The 7,740-nt window shown below is 37.7% G+C and overlaps 1 non-coding gene across 1 annotated transcript; it reads right to left on the bottom strand.

Moving 5' to 3' along the window:
• Positions 1–4,550: 4,550 nt before the first annotated feature.
• LOC148800684 (small nucleolar RNA R71) lies at positions 4,551–4,657 on the bottom strand. The gene has a single exon (XR_016071066.1). It is a non-coding gene; the product is annotated as a small nucleolar RNA R71 (small nucleolar RNA).
• Between the last annotated feature and the right edge of the window lie 3,083 nt (positions 4,658–7,740).

The following is a 7,740-nucleotide window of genomic DNA, read 5'->3' on the forward strand; positions in this document are numbered from 1 at the left end:
ACCTTAAATGGGCCTTAAGCCCATTTCGAACTGGGCTGATTTGATCAGTCATTTAAAGGGGGGCGAATTCTAAAGAGGGTCAGCTGAAAGGATTGGGCTTAGACCCTATCCACTCAGAGAGTCCAAGATCTAAATGGGATTTAGATCTGGAAACCTCCTAATTAGATTAGGAGACAGCTGATCTTATCTGCAGATAAGATAAGGGTTATCCCTTATCACTAAGGGACTTCTAACCCAAATATGATTTGGATTAGCAGCTCCTAATCTGATTAGGAGCTGATCCCTTTTGAGATTATAAAAGGGGAAGGGGGCGGCAGCCTACTATACAACAACATCCATAGCATTCTTCTCTTTGAAGAAAGAGAGATTGAGAGGTTTCCTGCATACTGCGAATTCTCTCCTGCCGCCACCTTCCTGCTTTTGCCATTCCTTCAGTTCGATCTCCAGTTCTTGGGAGCAATCAAGATTGGATCTTGATTTCAATCTTTTGTGAAAAGATTGGTTGGAGCTGTACTCAAGTCGTCCAGTTGATCCTTACGAAGGATCAAGTTCTTTTGAAGAACGTTGCTGATTCTGCTCCACCCTGCACTGCGCCATCTTCAGTGGGAGCAGATTTTGGATCCTTCCTTGGGCGTGAACACCTCCATTGGGAGATAGTATTTCTCCGTATCAGGTATAATCCTCTCCCACTCCTTTTGGTTCAAATCTGGTTCAGTTTATGGTTCAAGATTGATCCTTGAAAATATGATTTTCTAAATAGGGAATATGATTCCCAGTTGAAGGGAGAGATAAAATTTTTGAAATTCGCCCCTTTTTGAAATTTCAGATCATGAATTTACAAGGTCTGAATTGCTATTTTCCAATCTCAAATCTGTAAATTCAAATTATGAAATAGTGAGATCTGAACTGCTATTCTATAAAATCAGATCTGTGATTTCAGATCATGAACTTGTAATACCTAAATTACTTGAGAAAGAATTCAGGTAGCTTTAATTCAGTTTGGCCGAATTGTTCCTCTTTCTTGGAATTCCTAGAGTGCTTGAGAAAGACTCTAAGAATTCAGATCTGCCAATCAAGAGCCGAATTGAGTGCAAGGTTAGAGATAACTTGCACAATTCGGTTGGTGTTCATTCAGCTGAGTTGATGATCATCCAGCTGAAATGAAGCCCTAGAATTGCTAGATCTGAATGCATGCATGGGGATTAGATTCTTACTAGAGATAGAAGAATCGTCACTCATGCATAGATTGAACATGCGCTTGAGAGAGGCTGTTCATTGCTTTGGGATTTCACCAAACCAAGGTTGAATCCTATTCTACTCGAATTGCCTAGAAAACTAGTTGCCGAATTTATTTTTCTATGCATCTTTAGCTTGTCTCCTCACTTGCATACAAGGTGTTTGGTCCAATGTGTTAGAAATAGCTTTGTAGTTAGGATTTCGGATTTTCATTAGTTTTACATTTTGGCTGATCAGATAATAGTAGACTGATTTATTACTAGTAGTTGCTACATAAGTCCTCGTGGGAACGATACTCTACTCACTACTCTATTACTTGAGCGGCTAATGCACTTGCTAGTGTCACAATGAGCCACACATCAAGTTTTTGGCGCCGTTGCCGGGGACTTGTTGTATCAATATTAGGAACTATTAGCCATTGTTAATCTGATTTTCAATTCTGTGCATTATAATTCAGATTAGTATGCATGAAACTCCATTGCTGATCTAGTTAGTTCTCTTTCCCATTGATGATCTACTTCATCTTCGATTGCTTATTTAGTCTTAGTAGTAGAGCTGCATTCTAGTTTGCATATTTCATAAAAATAGTGTGGAACAGATCTGTATACACTGTCATGGCTAAAATAAAAAAAAAATCAGATCTGAGCACACTGAAAAAAAAATGATTTCTGATCTTCATTGATGATTGTTGTTTTAGTCTCAGTAGTATAGTCTTGCATATTTCATAAAATAATGTTCTAGTTTCAGTAGTGGAGTTGTGTTTTCTTTTGTTCTGTATATTTCATAAAAATTGTGTGCTTTAGATCTGCATACATTCACTGTCATTGCTAAAATTAGAATGTAGATTTGAGCACACAAGAAAAAAAAATTTAATTATGCTTTTCTAGTTTCAGTAGTGTAGCTGCATCTAGTCTTGCATATTTGATAAAAAGGGTGTGGTTCAGATCTGTATACATTACTTTTCATTGTTGAAATCAGAATTCAGATTTGAACACAGAAAAAAAAAATCTTTTGATCTTCATTGCTGATTTCTTTAACTGTTAGCTGATTTCAGTTCTGTACAAATCTGCATATAGTATTCCTCATTACTGATATTAGTACTCTATTTTTTTCTATTGTTGTTTTGTTTAGTTTTGATTACTGTTTTAGTGCTGCTAGTTTAGCTGGTTTTTGAGTCTATTTAGCTCATAAAAACAGGGGAGTTCAGATCTGTACACAGTAGATTTCAGTACTGAAATAAAAAATCAGATCTGAGCACATCGAGAGAAAAAAAAAAGAGAGATTTTGTTCAATAGTATAGTTGTGTTACTTCTTTGTGTTCTATTTCATCTCAAAAGAAAAGAAAAAAAAAGAAAATTATCAACATATGGTTGAATGATGCATAGGCGGCTAGTACAGTTCTGATTGCATTAACTGTGATTTATAGAATTCAGACCTGAATTTATTGCTATAATTGCTTGTATACTTTGTGGTTCAGATCTGATCACACTACTTATCACTTTTGCAATCAGATCTGAACACTTAATGAAGCATTTTTGTTCTAACTTGGTGCTTTCAATTCAGAGTTTCAGATCTGAAATCAGACCTGTATTCACCATGATTTCAGATCTGAAACCCACATCAATTCGGAAATTTAGCAGGTCTTATGGGAAGCAAGTTAGAACAGACCTGATGTACAGACTTGAATCTTTGCTACCATTCATAACCACTGATTTCGGATCTGTATACACCAATTCTCCTTGCTGAATTCTCATATCAGCCCTGATCACAGTAGATGGCAGCCATTCAAGCTGCTGAAATCTAAGATTGCAGATCTGAATGTGTAATTGATTTATGCTTGTACCCTCATAAATTTCATATCTGAATGTGTAAGAACCACGCATAGCATCTGTACTCAATAAGGTTAGTGGTGTGAACTCAGATTGCAGATCTGAACTCATTATAGTTGCTATAGCTTCTACTCTTTTTGGTCTGCTTTTTCTTTTGAAAATATTGAGACTTCAGATATGATTACCTTACCTATCACTTCTACAATCAGATCTGAACACAACTGTACTATTCTCAGTGGCTACCGAATTCAGATCTGATCTCGGTAGCAGTCACTGCTGTTCTAAGTATCAGGAGTTGTTGTTATTGCTGTTTTCAGTAGCTTCTGAGATTTCAGATCTGATCTCAATTTTGTGTAGAACTAATGTTTGAATTGCTTTCTCACAATCCTATTTACATTGATTTCAGCTTTGTGTTTTGACCTTCAGTAGCACACAGTAGCCTTTCCATTTGAAGCTCAGACCTGAACACAGTCATTGCTGATCCGCATATGGCTGTCCTCAATAGCTGCTAAGATTTCAGATCTGATTTCAGATCTATATATTACTGTTCTCAATAGCTACTGAGATTTCAGGTCTCAGCAGTTCAGATCTATGTAATTTCATCACTGATTTCAGCAATGTGAAGAGAAGGAATTTGTAAACTGTTGTTCTACTCTCAGTGGTTACTGATTAAGAATTTGTAAATTGCTACTGAATTCTGTATATTGAATAAGACGTTGGTTCAGATCTGTTTTTAGTTAGCTGCATTTATTTATTTTAGGATGTAGGTTTTTGTATTCCAATAATTCACTATTAAGAATTTGTAAATTGCTACTGAATTCTGTATATTGAATAAGACGTTGGTTCAGATCTGTTTTTAGTTAGCTGCATTTATTTATTTTAGGATGTAGGTTTTTGTATTCCAATAATTCACTATACATTTTCAGTTGTAATAAGATTAGTTATTTATTTTCTTTTGTGAATATTGGCCTTTTTATTGCTTTGACCTTTACAGTTTATGACAAGCAGACCTAAACTAGAGGAGATCCTTTATGACCCGGAGATTGAACAGACTCTCCGTATCCGTTTGAGAGCTGCTAGGCAAGTCAGACAAGAAGCACAAGAAATGGCTGAACAAAGAATTATGATGGATTATGCTAAGTCCACCCTCACCGGGACTGCCTCCAGCATTATCCGGCCAACTATTTGCTGCCAATAACTTCGAAATTAAACCGGCCATAATCCAAATGATACAAAATACGGTTCAATTTTGTGGTATGGCCCATGAGGATCCGAATGCCCATATTGCTAACTTCTTGGAAATCTGTGACACCTTCAAACACAATGGGGTAAGTGATGATGCCATCCGACTGAGGTTATTCCCATTTTTCTTTGAAAGATAAAGCCAAGGCTTGGTTGAACTCATTACTGGCAGGATCTATAGCCACGTGGGATGAAATGGCTAGCCGATTCCTCTCTAAGTATTTTCCCCCCTCTAAAACTACAAAAATGAGGAATGATATTACTACCTTTTTCCAGCAAGAGGGGGAATCTCTTTATGAGTCATGGGAACGTTACAAGGAGCTACTAAGGAGGGTTCCTCACCATGGTCTTCCGATTTGGCTACAGGTGCAAACATTTTATAATGGTATGACTGATTCAAACAAGACCATCTTAGATGCAGCAGCTGGGGGCTCCAGAAACAATAAGACTCTCGAGGTTGCCCATGCACTCATCGAGGAGATGGCAGCCAATAACTACCAATGGCATTCAGAAAGGACACCAGTTAGAAAGCAGCATGGCCTTCATAATGTGGATACATACACAACTCTCTCTGCACAAATAGGAGCACTTAGCAAAAAATTTGATGAGATGTAGATGGCAGCTATGCATGTACAGTATGATAAGTGTGGGGGAGGCCATAATAGCACTGAATGCCAAGTTGGCAATCAGTCTTTTCAGTCCACAGAACAAGTAGACTTTGTTGGCATCTTTACAAGACAGCCAGGAAATCAGTACCATCATGCCCATAACCCCGGATAGAGCGGCCACCTGAATCAGCCATGGCAGAATCAGCATGCACCTAAGCCTTTCCACCAAAACTTCCATCAACCGAAACCGAAATCTAACTTGGAGGAGCTGATGACCAAGTTCATAGCTAGTGCGGAAACTAGATTTCAGAATAACGAAACATCGATAAGGAACTTGGAAACTCAGGTTGGGCAGCTGGCACAGATGATTTCAAAAAGGGTTCCGGGTACCTTACCTAGTAACACCGTGGTAAACCCAAGGGAACAAGAGGATGTTGGGAGAATTCTCAATTCAGATACTTAGTCATAAACTGTCTTACTTGCTTTCTGTTTTTTTCATAGCATTTAAGTTTAGTTAGTTTTTCTTAGAATTTAATTGAATAAAGATACTGATCTCCTCTTCTAGTTTGCAAGTGATTTCTAGCAGAAGAAGTTTTCCACCGACAACATATTGCAGAATTTAAGAATGATCTTCAGGGAAGTCCTCTAAACACCTCCTATTACTTGATGATGCTCTTGCTAGTTTTATTGTTACTCCCTAACACTACGAACATTGAGGACAATGTTCATCTTAAGTGTGGGGTAGTGAGCCTGAGAACTAGAATTTGGGGGCTGAAGCCATGCACCTCATTCACCCCAACACACATTTGCAGGCAATGACATATCCAAGTAAACTGGAACCCCCCAAGTTCATTGCTATTTATTAGGTGATTTTTAAGAAGGAATACAATGAGTTGAGGGAGACTGATGTACTTGTTAAGTTTTTATTCTTGTGAATAACCCAGTTTGATATATGCATGAGAAAAGGGGAGTTGAATATGTCTTTCAACATGACTAGCCCTAACTACCTTCATGTGTATGAAAGCACTTGATTTCATTGTTAATGGTCAAGGAAGCTAGTGCACATCTGAATTACTGATACATGAGATTCAACCCAAAATGACTCCGCTATTTTGAGTTGAATAGTAAAACTAGCAACTCAGAACACGAGTCTTTTTATCTACCTCAAGCATGTGACCAGTGTGAGATGGAGCATAAAATGCACTCACACCGGAAAAAAAAAAGTGTGTGAGATGGAGCATAAAATGCACTCACACAAAAAAAAGGGTGAGATGGATCATAAAATGCACTCACCCCTAGAAATAAGTAATGATGGTGACAGTTGAGGTCCAAGTGGGCATACTAAGTTGAACTCTCATTAAGATAAAGTTACAGATGTGAAACTTAGTGTAATTTGATTATTAACTTTGACAATTAAGGAGCTGAATTATATATTGATTGGGAGTGAAGGCTGGACTTTGATGAAATTCGTATTCTCCTTTCCTTGGATCTTAAATATGTTAAATGGTAATTTATAAGAATAAGAGTTGAGCACTTACAATAGTTCCCCGACTACTCAATGCATTTCTATCTTAAAAAGTTCACCAGGTAAATAGTGAGAACAGAAGGGAGTTTATGGCTGATGTCTTTGCTTGAGGACAAGCAAAAGCTTAAGTGTGGGGGTATTTGATGAACTTACAATTTATCTATATTTTATGAGGTTTTTGCATGAAATTTTATGCCGGTTTAATTAGATTTTGCCCTATTTTAGCTTGATTGCAATAAAGATTTCAGGGGCAGCCAACTCAAGAAAAAGAAGGCAAAAGCAAGAAAAGAAAGCCCAAAATTTATCAAATTCAGCCCAGCCCTGCCATGAGAGCAAGGGAGTTTCATTCGGCCCAAGTAGTACAAGCTAACTCTTTGGAAAACCCAAGGAAAGAAGCCTACAAGAAGGAAATTTTGGCCCAACCCATTTTTAGCCCAAAGAACAGCCTAGAGTGCAGCCTACATGAGCTCAAAAGCAAGCTAAGTTGCATCCCAAATAGCAGCCCAAAGGGAGCTAGGGGCGGCAACTCCTAAAAGTTTCTTGAAGAGAAGGAGGGAGCACTCTAGAAGGTGCAAGAGGGGTGTAATACACCCAATTCTAGAGACTTCAAGAAGAGACAAGAGCTTCCTTGAAAGCCTATATAAAGGAGGCCTCTAGAGGGGGAAAAAGGGTCCAACACTTGATTTCAAACTTTCCTTGAGTTCTTGTTCTAAGAGAGAAGAAGAGAGAGAGATAGGCACAAGAGAGGAGAAGAGAGGAGGAACAAGCAGATTCAAGAGAAGGAAGAAGCTGAATTCGAAGGGGGAGAAAGTAATTGGAGATCAAGGTTTCATCCTCCCTTGGTTTCTGAACAAATTGGTAATCGAATTCAGCTAAGATTTATGTAATTTTTCCATCAAATTTTCCTTTATTGCTGTAATCAAAGCATGTATTATGCAATTTTAATTCTGTAATTTGTTTTCTAAGTTCATTCGAGTAAAGTAGATTCAATCTTGAAGTTTCTTGCTTGGAATTTCAATTGTGGATTGTTGGCCAAACTGCTATTCTAAAATCTCATATATGAAATTTCAGATCATGAATTTACAAGGTTTGAATTGCTATTTTCCAATCTCAGATTTGTAAATTCAAATCATGAAATAGTGAGATCCGAACTGCTATTCTATAAAATCTGATCTGTGATTTCAGATCATGAACTTGTAATAACTTGAATAACTCCCTGATCTCCTTGTTGCGAGTCTCTTTCGTCTTTCACAACAGCCCAACTATAAGTGTGGTTGGAAAGAGAACTACAAGTCGGTTC

The sequence above is a fragment of the Nelumbo nucifera genome, chromosome 4 (assembly GCF_055504915.1).
Source record: "Nelumbo nucifera cultivar China Antique chromosome 4, China Antique-T2T, whole genome shotgun sequence".
Classification (NCBI taxonomy): domain Eukaryota; kingdom Viridiplantae; phylum Streptophyta; class Magnoliopsida; order Proteales; family Nelumbonaceae; genus Nelumbo; species Nelumbo nucifera.